The sequence below is a fragment of the Scyliorhinus torazame genome, chromosome 5 (assembly GCF_047496885.1).
Source record: "Scyliorhinus torazame isolate Kashiwa2021f chromosome 5, sScyTor2.1, whole genome shotgun sequence".
Classification (NCBI taxonomy): Eukaryota; Metazoa; Chordata; class Chondrichthyes; order Carcharhiniformes; family Scyliorhinidae; genus Scyliorhinus; species Scyliorhinus torazame.
The window spans coordinates 164,631,302-164,645,143 of NC_092711.1; positions in this window are offsets into that span (position 1 = coordinate 164,631,302).

Genomic DNA, 13,842 nt, shown 5'->3' on the forward strand with positions numbered 1-13,842 from the left:
TTCACCTGCTCTCACTGTGGGGAGGGATTCACTCAGTCGTCCAACATGCTGAAACACCAAAGGGTTCACAAGTGATGATGGGTTAGATCCTGCTGTTATTCCTGCTGTTAACCACATCCAGGACTGAACATGGAGCGGGTGGAGGGATTTGCCTCCTCGTCAACTCCTGGTGCTTGGATTTGGCGACCCTGGCGAGCTACTGCTCTCCGGATCTGGTATACCCGACTGTGAAGTACCGTCCATACTACCTTCCACGGAGTTCACTTCTGCCATCATCACGGCGATCTACATCCCACCCCAGGCGGAAGTGAAGAAGGCGCTTGATGAATTGTACACCGCCATAAATAATAATGAAGCAGAATACCCGGAGGCCTTGTTCATCGTGGCCGGGGACTTTAACCAGGCCAACTTCAAGAGTGTATTGCCAAAATTCCACCAACACATCTGTCCTGACAGGAGCCCCAACGTCCTTGACCACTGCTACACAAACATCAAGGACGCTTCTCGATCCATCCCCTGACTGCACTTCGGAAAATCGGACCACATGATGGCGCTCCTTCTCCCGGCATACAAGCAGACACTTAAGCGGAGAATCTGGTTAAGAAGGTCGTGCAATGCTGGTCCGAGGCAACCGAAGAGCTCCTATGCGACTGCTTGGAGTCAGTGTGAAGAAATTGAGTTCTTTCTGTCCAGTCTGGTCTCAATCAAAAGCTGAGTTCGGATTTAGAAATTCCTTTAGTTTATTTCAAATAGCTTGCAAGCTTCCACTCCCTCTGATGAAGCAGGAGACCCATGTCCCTTGAAATTCCCAGAGCGAGTGAGACAAAGGGAGGCAACACACGTGGTCTTTAGTTTACATTCATGCAGTATCAAGTTCCACATACACGAATACAAGATTCCGATAGGCCCTTTCCTTGACCTGGTCATATAATCTAACTGTCACTGATTCTGATAGGCGCATTACACATTCCTTTCCTTCCTCTGGGCCTCTGCCTCCCAGCATCCTTTGTGCAAAGAACCAGTCCCAATAGCCACCCCTCCCCCTCCTGCCATGCTTTGCCCATCTCTTTGTTCACTCCCTGCAACCCAAATTAATGTCCACAATGCACTATTCTAACTGGTCATCCCAGTCTAATGCTCTTTTCTTTAGTTCAATTCCTCATTATCTTCTTTTATCATTCTATGATTACTATGCCGCTCCCTAACCAACATTCCCTTCCGCTACCCGCCGACAACGGGACACCGGTGGCGTTGTGGCAGGTGCATTGGCCTGACGTCTGGGTTACGCTGCACCTCCGTTCCGTGCAGGTGGAGAACAGACATGTTATATTTTCTGTCATCTCTGCCACGAGGGTCTCTATCGCTAGAGAAATGTGTGGGTAGGTATTCCCCCTAATGGTCAAAAAGTGTGCTAACAATTCGCCAGACCAACAATAGTCCTGTTGCTGTCTCGATCCAAATTTGGAGTTTGGTGAGGCATACAACTCCCAGTGTCCATTATAAACATCCCCGGGTTAATAACCTGCATCAATATCTGGTCTGAAAGACCGTCCCGCAATTCATTACATTCCGTACAGAAACACCTCATCACATTTTTACAGCCACTGGCTCTCCGTCCGGGTTCCTTCTGGTTTGATGGTCGCCAGTAACGGGATGTCATCTTGGTGAGTGGTGATGAGCCGAGTCTATCGGCATCATCCGAGCCATAGCCATCGTACAACACATATTAAGGCATCCAATGATTGTACAATTATAATAACGAGTATTATCAATCTATGCATCAAGTAAAACCCCATGATGAGCTGTGAGAGCTGACTCTGAGCTGAATCCTACTGTAGGGTTTATATCCCCCTTCTAGTCGTACTGACTAGCAGCTATCCCCGATCCTTATCATGTGTGTGTATACATGTCGTGATTTGTAAACTGTGCACGGAAATCAACTGTAAATTCATCCATCCCGCAGACCAGTGGCGATAGACTCTTTTTGTATTGTTCTTGCCTCTTGCCTCGAGTCCAATCACCGTGAACCATAGCTGTTGCTACTCAGGAAGATAACTCAATAGCTATATCCGTGTGTTCCACTACCTCCAAGGCATCTGATTACCTTGGGGTAGCAGCACCATAAAAGGTTCCTAATGTCCCTTAGAAACCGCACACAACTCAGTCCATCAGCGACCAAAAAGGTTTTCATCCCTCACTGGTATTATTTATGATATCATGTACTATCCACTGATTATCTCGCTTTATGAATTGCAGAAGCTTCAATCCATCCTGTTTTTATTCCTGACTTCCTCACACTAACGTCTAACATTGTCCTGAACCATGTAGTCTGCCAGCCCCGGTTTACATGAGACAATACTCAGTTTTCTTCAAATCCCTTTTGTCCGTTATCATTTTGCTTACAGCAGGGAGTGTATACTTGCCATTATTTGTTTGTTTGTTTTTCTACTTTGCAATAACACCACTTGCACATTCAATATAGTCAACCTTTGGGGTTACAACCCAATTGAATCCATACATAACAGTCCTTAACAACTTACAGGACATTTTGTCCGTAATAACTATTACACTCTCCAATGCAATATCATCAGCTAACGTGCAGTTCGAGATGTCTGATCGGAAGTTTCACTATTGATGAATAATTTGATATTTTGATTTGTTTCTAACCAGTAAGGTTTTCCTTCTGGGCTCTGTCATTTAATTCCCTCAAATATGTAGCCAATTGTATCATTAGTTTTCACCCCCATACTGTCTAAAACATTCTTCTCTGGAGTGTAGTAGTCGTTCTTCGTCTGTGTTATTTTTGCTTCATCTGAAAACCAAATAAACAGGTCAAAGGCGGAGAGGGCCCTATTTCTTAATTTGTATCTTTCTATTCTTGTTTGGATGTTCCAGAAGTGCTCTCTCCAGGACTTCCAGATTTCTATTTAATTCCCTTCTCATCCTTGACGTACATCATACGATTAAGGCCTGTTAAGCCTCCTTCTCCTATCGTTGCACCCCTGAGTGAGACTCGAATCTCAAACTCCTCTTTTACTAACTCAGTGATCCAAACGGGTCGAAACTTTCCCTGATACATGTCGGATATTGCTACTGCATGTACTTTAATTCCTTTAATTTTGATTACGACCGGATTTTTATTAACGAAATTTCCAATCATGACATTTTCACTTCATCATCTGTCCTATCGATGCTGCTAACAGGTTTCAATTCCCTGGCATCCCGCTCCACTGATTACATTATACTAATTAGTGCAGTTATCCCCTGCCACTCACAACCAAACGTTCCTTTTCCCTTGTCCGAGCGGTTTGGGGATATGACCTATCCTGTGGCACGGCATCATTGCAGTGATACAGTCTCTAAACACTGTCAGGCTAATTTTACCACCCCGGGTCATCCCAACATCTCTTAAACTACGTACTCCCTCACTAATTGGTAGCACAAGTTTATCACTTATTCACAATCCTGCACATCCTTTCCCAATCACTCCGTCGTCAGCTTGGTTTTCTCTGCAGTAATTACAATTCATCATCATCACACCACCCCATGGTCAAAAGCTATCATGTGGTCACAAACTTCGATCATCAGTGTTGCCTGATGTTTCACAAAACAATCATGACAACTGAATTCCCCAAATTTCCCTGGGAGCCAAAGCATTTCCCCATTTCTGCCATTCTAAATGCAATATCAACTCACCTGAATGCTATATCTGCCATTCTCCTAGGTTTCATATGATTACTCCCTGTCCAAACTACTGGGTTACAGAACGTGCCAAATCCTTGACACAATGTTTCAGTATGTTCACAATGAATCATTTTAACTGGGGTCCATTAATAACATCCCTTGATCTATCATCCCATATTCTCAATTCCTTACTAATTATGTTCCTTCATTTGCTGCCGATAGGTTGCCAATAGATTATAATAATCCCTTGTTTATCATTTAATTGGGTCGGATGTTTTGGTTCTGATACAATTCCTTTGCTCCAGATGCCACTGATTCTCTAATTCAATGACCCCCATGCTGCTACCAGCTTTGATTAAAAAGTACAAATTACTTTTGCTGCTCCTAGGAAAAAGAGGGCCTGCATTCTCTCGTGACCATTCTTCCATCGGTGTCTCAGTTTTTTTCTCTGCCACTCCCTGTTTCTCCACCATTTTCTTTTCTGAATTTTTTAAAAAATGGATGCCCCCCTGGCTTGTCCCTCATCCTCCTTAACTTTACTACCATCCGTACATATCACCCAAACATTTACCAACTCTGTTCTGCTAACTGATTTATCAAGTTTCTGTCCCTTTTTAATGTTACGAATAAACATTAAGGCAGGGTTTAAAAGAATGGTTTCCCATCTTTCCCATTGAGCTGTATTCGCACCTTGCTGGCAACCCTGTCTCTTGGTCAACTCTGTCAATTTTTAAAATTCATTTGTGACATATGTTCTTTCCGGCTGATAAATGTTCAGTCTCTGCTTTCCTTTTTGTTATGGCTGCCAGACATTTTGCAATGTCCGAAAACCTTTGTTCAGCCCTTGACCAATTTCCTGTCAATGTTTGATAGGTGTCTGAGTATTATGATTAACAAGCACCATACCATATCCATTTGCGTACAGATCAAATGTAATGCTCAAATTGTCCTCTTCTAATGGCCCGGATATTGCTACAGCTGTTTTTAACTGGTCCAACCTCCTCTTCGGCAGAAGCTAGGGAATGTGGATTGGGAGCAGCTATTTAAGGGTAAATCCACATTTGAAATGTGGGAGTCTTTTAAGAAAAGGTTGATTAGAGTGCCCCTGAGAAAATCAGGGATAGAAATGGCAAGATTAGGGAACCATGGATGACGGGTGGAATTGTGAGACTAGCTAAGATCTAGGCGACTTAAAAGTGATGAAGCTTTGGAGCAATATCGGGAAAGTAGGACAAATCTCAAGAGATATGGACAGGGTGGATAGCAACAAACTTTTTCCAAGAGTGGCGGTGTCAATTACAAGGGGTCACGATTTCAAGGTGAGAGGGGGAAAGTTTAAGGAAGATGTGCGTGGAAAGTTTTTACACAGAGGGTGGTGGGTGCCTGGAACACTTTGCCAGCAGAGGTGGTAGAGGCGGGCACGATAGCATCATTTAAGATGCATCTAGACAGATATATAAACAGCGGGGAACAGAGGGAAGTAGATCCTTGGAAAATAGGTGACAGGTTTAGATAAAGGATCTGGATCGGCACAGGCTGGGACGGCCGAAGGTCCTGTTCCTGTGCTGTAATTTTCTTTGTTCTTCACTGGTCCACCTAAAATCCCCCTATAAAGTTTCATAAATGGGTCTAGCATAAAGACCAAAGTCTTCCACTACTGGTCTCAAATACCCCCAAATTCCCATGATTTTCTTACCCTCGTTTCGTGAAACAGGCACTGCAATTTTAGCAGCTTTCTCTCTCATCCCAACACTGGCTTCCCCACCTGCCCTTGACACTGACTACCCTAGATATTCGACTTCGCTCCTGCCAATCTGGCATTTCTTTAACCCTATCTTAAACCCTGCTTCATTAAGTGTTTTAATAATTTTGGTCACTCTTTCAACATGTGTCCCCCTGATCATCATCTCCAATTAACACATCATCAATATATACTAAATCCAAAACATCTTTAATCAACTTCCTTACTATTGCCTGAAAGTGGTTCGGGGAATTAACATATCCTTGTGGCAATTTACAGTATACGTAATGTTTAATGCCAAAGGTAAATGCTGTCTTTTCCCTGCTGTCTGGGTCTAACGGAACACTCCCGAATCCGTTGGCTAAATCTATACTAATTAAGTAAGTTTTGCCTGCCACCTTCTCCAATGTAGTTTGTGGATTTATTAAATACCGTTTATCCTTTTTTTTTGTGTGACCTTTGTAATTCGTTACCATTCTAAATGTACCATCAGGCTTGCTAACTGCCTGAAATGGGCAATTCGTCGATGCATTTGTGACTTCTTGAATGATTCCCTGCTGTTCTAACTCTTTGATCATTATCTCCAGCTCGCATTTGGCACCTCGGGTCAAGGGATATTGCTTTTAGGGCCTGTGTCGGTCTCCCTGGATTGTGTGCTGGAATTGTGTGCTGATTAACCCGGTGTCATTCTTTCTATTGCTAGGTTTGCTTTCCTTATTTCCTTTACGTTATCAATTGGTTTTAATACCTTACATTTTTTTATTTCTGCATCTATTTTTATTAATCTTTCCCTGCCATCAGATTCTCATTTCCTGATACTGCAAGTAATACTCCTAATCTAAGCTCCGGTCCCATATCATTATTCCTTAAAGCTCCGTCTGCAATGTAGTTCACATTCTAAACTTCATTTCTTCTGCTCGCGACTTTCTGGCAACTCAGCGGGCACTAGGACCCAGTAGAGCTGTGCCGTATCACTTCCACCGACTACCTCCTAATACTGGTTACATTGGTCCCTGTGTTTCCAGCCCCTTACTGCCACAATGCCCCTCTCCACTATCCCAATATAACGCGAGGGCATGTTTTAATTAATTTTTCCTTGAAAGCGGTATCCTGCTACAGTCCCCATTCTACCTGCTCTCGGGACTGCCTACCCCTCTGGGGTCAGTGCTTGCAGCGTCCCCTCAAGTTCTGAGTGCTTATACACCAAGGCCCTACAGTAGTCGAATAGTCTCCAGTACTTGCCTAACCCCTCTTACGGTCTGGGTTTGGGCATCTCTAAAATGGCCTCCTTTCCACTGGGATCTTCCTTTCCTCCTGTGTAATCTTAAAATAAAGTTAAAAATCCAGAGTCTTTGCTATATGAAAATCTCCGAATCTTAAATTTGATGTGCAGCGAGTTTACAGAGAAGATACTGAAATTTCTACAAATTTGGAGCACACAGAACAACATTTTTAAATGTAGGTACATCATGGCTGCCTCTAACAAAGGAGCACATGGACTCAGCCCACACCGAATGCCTGGTCTTCGCATTTTAATTTAGGTACCTTTGTTCTCTCCTTTTTTTAAGAGCAGCCAAGACTATGCCAAGTTCAAACTGATCATTTACAAATCCCAATTTATACATTTTGATTTTGCTTTTTGTTTACTTCCTGAGAATTGTGTTCCAAATAACTCCCACAATGTTAATCATTATTACTGATTTTCTAAAGTACTTTCAAATATTTACCCCATTTAAATCTCACTTTAACTGCCGTGTATACCTCCTAATTGATGTGCAACTTTGTTTTGCAAAACACAACATTTTAAAAACTAGGACTACCAGAGGAAGTTCACAAATTCTTATTAAACACACACACACTCATTCATCCATCGAGATCTCCACTCAAACAAAAGGAGTTCAAAGCATTATACTTTCATTCATCACAACCAACTGGACAATAAAAGTTTGAATTTGCACAGAAACACAATGTGTTTTTTCCCTTTTCCCTTCTTCAAAACTGTAACGTAAATTTACACAATCTTCTTTTTTTCCGATACGGTTCTGAATTTTCCAAGTCTCTGGTTCCCCCTAGTGGCCATTCATCTCCCAACTTTTTTTCACTCATAAGACATATCTCCCAAGATCAAAATCCAATTCTGATTGTACGGAATTGAATTGTCTCCAGAACATTCCATCAGCGGTCCTAACTGAATTGTCTCTGTGACATTCCCTCAACCTGTTAAAGACCTTAACCGAATTAAAGTGTAATTTAATACAACCAATTTTAATTTTCAACCCACATGCACGGAACTGAACTATCACTGCAATATTTCCTCAGTTGCTAACTGAATTATCGCCTGATATTCCCTCAATTCTCGTTTAACCCTCAGCCGTACCTACATCGGCTGAAATTAAGTTTTCTAATCCGCCAGACTGACCTTTGATTTTGTCGAACGATCTTACCCGACCATAGGCGAGTGACCAAACCCGCTTCGGGCTACGAGGCAGGGGGAAACCGACGTGGTTCTTTATAATCTACTAACACCGTGGGCCCATTTCCCCTCTCTCCATCCAAGACTGGTTTAATTCTGATTTCGCGAATAGTCGGGAATTCGCTCTTGTAATCCCACTCCCGACACCAAATTACGATATTGAGTTCTTTCTTCCCTCAGTCTGGGATCAGTCAAACCCTGAGTCGGATTGTAGGTATTGATTTATTTTATTTCAAATAGCTTGCAAGCTTCACTCACTCTGATAAAAAAGCAGGAGACTACATGTCTCTTGAAACTTCCAGAGCGAGTGAGACAAAGGGAGCACAGCATCTGGTTTCACACACATGGATTCAGCATCATGTTTAACATACCCACGCCCAAATAAGGCAAGGTGGCAAATGCAAAGCTCCCATAGGCTTTCCCCACATTCCTTAACCTGGCCTGAGGCCCCTTTTCCCAGTATCCCCTGCAACAAAGAAATGGTCCTAGTGGCTGCCCATCCCCCTCTTCATGCTTTGCAAAATCCCAATTACAGGCAATTACAGACTGCTACCCATTTTCTCCAGCCTAAGCTAGAGATGTTTGAAAGTCCGCTAACCTAACTCCTTATTCTACTGTAATAAGATTTTACTCCTAACTTGGCCTAACTACCCATCATGCCTTTCTGTTCATTTCCTCACTGGCATACTCATTTAGGTTGGCCACTGAGTTCTTTAATATGGACCAGTCCAGTGATTCCAAGCAGTCGCGTAGGAGCTCATCCTTTGCCATGGATCAGCATTGCTCGACCTTCTTAACTGGATTATCCCGCTTAAGTTTCTGCTTGTATGCTGGGAGAAGGAGCACCGTCTTGTGGTCCGATTTTCCTAAGTACGATCAGGGGAAGGATCGGTAGGCACCTTTTGATGTTTGTGTAGAAATGGTTAAGGATGTCGGGGCCCCTGTTGGGACAGGAGATGTGTTGGTGGACTTTTGGCAGTACACTCTTGAGGTTGGCCTGGTTGAAGTCCCCGGCGACGATGAACAGGCCTCCAGGTATTCTGCTTCATTGTTATTTATAGCTGTGTTCAATTCATCAAGCACCTTCTTCACTTCCACCTGGGGTGGGATGTAGACCGCCGTGATGATGGCAGAAGAGAATTCCCATGGAAGACGGTAAGGGCAGCACTACACAGTCAGGTATTCCAGGTCTGGGGAGCAGTAGTTTGCCACGGCCGCCACGTCCGAGCACCAGGAGAAGTTGAGGCAACAAACTCCTCAAGACCCAGAGTCCTCAACGCTCCTTATATAACAAACGCTTCATTCCATGACTTATTCCTTTGAACCTCTTCTGGACCCCCTCCAAAGCCAGCACATCCTTCCTTAGGTACGGAGCCCAAAACTGCTCACAATATTCCAAATGGGGTCTGACCAGAGCCATATATAGTCCCAGAAGTACATCCCCAATTTTGAATTTTGGCCCTCTCAACATGGATGCCAACATTGCATTTGCCTTCCTAACTGCAGACTGAACCTGCACGTTAACCGTAAGAGATCCCTCTGTAACACTGAGTATTGCAATCTCTTCATTTAAATAGGATACTGCTTCTCTATTCCTCCTGCCAAAGTAACCATGTTCATATTTTCCCACATTATACTCCATTTGCAACTTTTTACCCACTCACTTAACATATCTGTGCCTTTTTGGAGATTCCCTACAACCTATTGACAATTTACAAAATCCCACACACAATAATGTGATGATGACCAGGTGAAGACGTGGAATATTTTGTATTCACTGAAGCAACAAATGGGACTCCGGTATCACACCTCAGTTGGAATTCTGCCACCACTGTGATTCACTTTTCCCACCGGCAACCCACACCTGCCCATAGCTTTCCCAGGGCCTGTGATGACTTCAATGGGAAAACCCATTGACAAGCTGCGGGAGTATAGGATCGCAATGCCAGCAATGGGGAGCCATAGAGAAGCAAGCGGCTGGGGAACCGGAGAATACTGCCCCTCATTAAAAATGGCACCTCCAACAGAGCAGCACTCCCTCAGCACTGCACAAGAGAGCAGCCGTGCATTTTGTTCTCCAGTCCTGAATGAGGACATGAGCCCAGAACCTTGCAATTCAGAGGCAAGAGTGTTACCCACTGAGCCCTGACTGACAGTGAAGGTGAAGAGGACTGGGAGAAGGATGTGAGGAGCTTCAAAGGCATCACAGACCAGGTGGGCCGAATGTCCTGTTTTGCGATGTCCGTTCTATGTCCTTTCAATCAGTGAAATATTTCAGACCGGATTTGTTGATCTCACACCAAGGATTTGTTTGGGTGCGATGCTGAAAGTGAACTATTTTATTGCAAAATAATTTCAGCTGAGAGACCCTGAATGATTGAGGAGATATCACAAAAAACACTTATCGTAGAATTTACAGTGCAGAAAGAGACCATTCGGCCCATCGCGTCTGCACCGGCCCTTACAAGAGCAACCCACTCAAGCCCACGTAGCTACCCTATCCCCACAACCCGGCAACCCCCACTTAACCTTTTTGGACACGAAGGGCAATTTATCATGGCCAATCCACCTAACCTGCACATTTTTGGACTGTGGGAGGAAACCGGAGCACCCGGAGGAAACCCACGCACACAGGGAGAACATGCAGACTCCGCACAGACAGTGACCCAGCCAGGAATCAAACCTGGGATCCTGGAGCTGTGAAGCAACTGTGCTAACCACTATGCTACAGTGCTGCCCAAAGATACACTGATAACCCAGCTAATCAGCAGCCCAACTGCTCCAACATCAAGGACATGACACAGGTTGTTCAATCCAAATCTGGTTCATTTGACCGAAATCCAGACATTAAATTCCAGCCCAGTTACAGGGGGCTCCAACATCAGCGACAATATGCTCCAATCTTTAGAATAAATATGGTTTGGTCCTGAATACGCAGCAATATCAGAAGAATCATTGACCCTCTCAAACGATAAGTCTCTGTCCCCTACACACTCCCTCCTCCCTATTGATGGTAACACTAATTCATCCCACTATCCTCCTCCCGCATTCCCCCCAGTTCTCCTCCCTGAAGGGGCTGATTCTCGGGTTCAGTTTCACACTCGCCTATTGCCCTCCCCAATATGTCACCTGAAGTTAACAAACTGTTTTGCTAAGGGGGACGTCCCAATCAAATCCAGTGACTATACACATGTACTATGTGTCAGGTGGGGTTACATGACACATTTCTCCTCTTTTCATCCCAGTACCAGGAGTTTGGTGACGGCTCCGGATGATTAATGGCGGCCGGGGCACCCACAACCCCCCGCGCTGGGGAAACCGCTCTGTCCGCTGCACGGGCGGGTGGTCTGGGAGTGCGCATGTCCAACGGGAGTGGAGGATGTGCATGTGCCATACAAAGACCACCCCCTGACCTTCCTGCTGGGGTGTTGACCAATGGGAAGAGTTGCAAGATCGGAAGGATTCTGGCCCTCCAATCAGAGCGTGGGCTTTGTGTGACTGAGCTTCACACAGACTGAAACTTCCTCCTGTCTCCAACATCTGTGAGTTAAAAACTTTTTCAATTGGTGACTTGCAGCAACTGAACAGAAGTCTACATATTAAACACACTTTTCATCCAGTAATATAGACTTATATCTGGCAGTTGCAAGAAGAATTTCAGGTCTCTGTGTCCAGGACAGGAAGCAGTGAGCATGGATCTGTCAATCAGCCTGAATCAACACCTTCAGGAGAATTGAGAGGGCAAATATTGGATACAGCAGAGTGAGAATGGAGGGAGAGTGTGTGCGATTGGAGATTTAGTGCTTTGGGGATTGAGAGAGGAAAGAATGTTCCATGGAAACTAGAATGGTCTTCTGAATTTCTATTCGCAATTGATAGTGATAGCTTTTGTAAACGTATTTTACAGGATATCAGAAGAGGAGAATTTGCAGATAGAAACTCTATTGAATCGTCACGTCAAGAGTCTCTTAGTTCATCGGGGCCTGAATATCATTGGCCTTTGAATCTAGAAGGCGAAATGTTTCTCTGTCTTGTCTGCTTCAAAAGATTTAAAACATCAGTGTGACTGTAAAAGCACCAAGACACGCACATACCCGAATGAGAGTGTTCCAGTGCACGGACTGTGGAAAGAGCTTTAACCGGTTACACAGACTGAAAACACGTTGCATCATTTACAGCGAGGAGAGAATGAACCAGTGCTCTGTGTGCACATTTGTCAATTGTCAAACTTGGAGAAACACAAGAACACCCGTACCATGGAAAAACCATGGAAATGTGGGGACTGTGGAAGGGGATTCAGAGCGCAGTACGAGCTGGAAAGGCATAGACTCAGTCACACTGGAGAGAGGCCATTCATCTGTTGTGAGTGTGGGAATGGATTCACTCGGTTAGCCCACCTGCAGACACATCAGAGAGTACACACCAGGGAGAGGCCATTCACCTGCTCAAAGTGTGGGATGGGATTCACTCAGTTATCTCACCTGCTGCAACACCATGTAACTCACACCAATGAGAGACCCTTTAAATGCTCTGACTGTGGGAGTAGTTTCAAAAGCTCTCGTGTACTGATGATCCACCAGCGCGTTCACACTGAGGAGAGACCATTCAGCTGCTCTCACTGCACAAAGAGGTTTAGAACCTCCTCCGACTTGATGAGACACCAGCGAGTTCACACCGGGGAGAGGCCATTTACCTGCTCTGAGTGTGGGAAGGGATTCACTCGGTTATCCCACTTGCTGCAACACAATGTCACTCACACCAATGAGAGACCCTTTAAATTCTCTGACTGTGGGAGTGGCTTCAAAAGCTCTCAGGCTCTGATGATCCACCAGCACATTCACACTGAGGAGAAGCCATTCAGCTGCTCTCACTGCACAAAGAGGTTTAGAACATCAACCACATTGCGGAGACACAAGCGAGTTCACACCGGGGAGAGGCCGTTCACCTGTCCTGACTGTGGGAAGAGATTCAGTGATTTATCTGCCCTTATTACACACCAGCGAGTCCACACTGGAAAGAGGCCATTCACCTGCTCTGAGTGTGGGAAAGGATTCACTCAGTCATGTAACCTGCTGAGACACCAACGAATTCACAAGTGATGACAGGGGTTGGATTCTGCTGTTTTTGCTGCCGTTAATCACATCCAGGACTGAACCATGTTCATTCTGACACTTGGTGAAGTGGGAGGGTCGGAAGGTTTCTTTCTGCTGGACTGGCCGGTCTCACAACTTTGCTTCCAGCTGGCTGAAGCTCTTGAGCCTGGGAGAGCACATTTCCACTGAAATGATCCACAAAAGCTGCTGAAGGACATTTATTTTATCCTGGATAGCAAATAATGCTTTTCCTACCACTGCAGATAGATCGAAAATAAATACGTTTGTCTCTGTTCCATTGAGTCTACAGCACAGGGCCAGGCCAGTCAGCTCAATTGGTCTCTGTCAGTATTCATGCTCCAAATGAGCCTCCACTCACCCCTCTTCATCTCCCCCATCAGCATCTCCTTCTATTCCTTTCTCCCTCATGTATGTATCTAGCTTCCCCTTCAATGTATTCATGCTGTTCACCTCAACCACTCGCTGTGGTAGCGAGTTCCAGATTCTCACCACTCGCTGGATAAAGCGGTTTCTCATGAAATCCCTATTGGATTATTGAACCCCGTCATAATCTTAAAGACTTCCATCAGGTCACCCTTCAGTCTTCTCTTTTCTAGAGAAAAGCAGCCCCAGCCTTTCTTGAGGGTGAAATGCTCTCAGTTCTGGTATTATTGTTGTCAATCTTTGTTGCACCTTCTCCAGTGCCTCTATTTCCTTTTTCTAAATGGAGATCACAAATGTTGACAGTGCTCCCAGTGCAGTCTAACCCTGGGTCTAAACAAGTTTAACAAAACCATCCTGATTTTCAATTCTATCCTCTAGAATGGAACCCTATATATGGGCTCCACAGC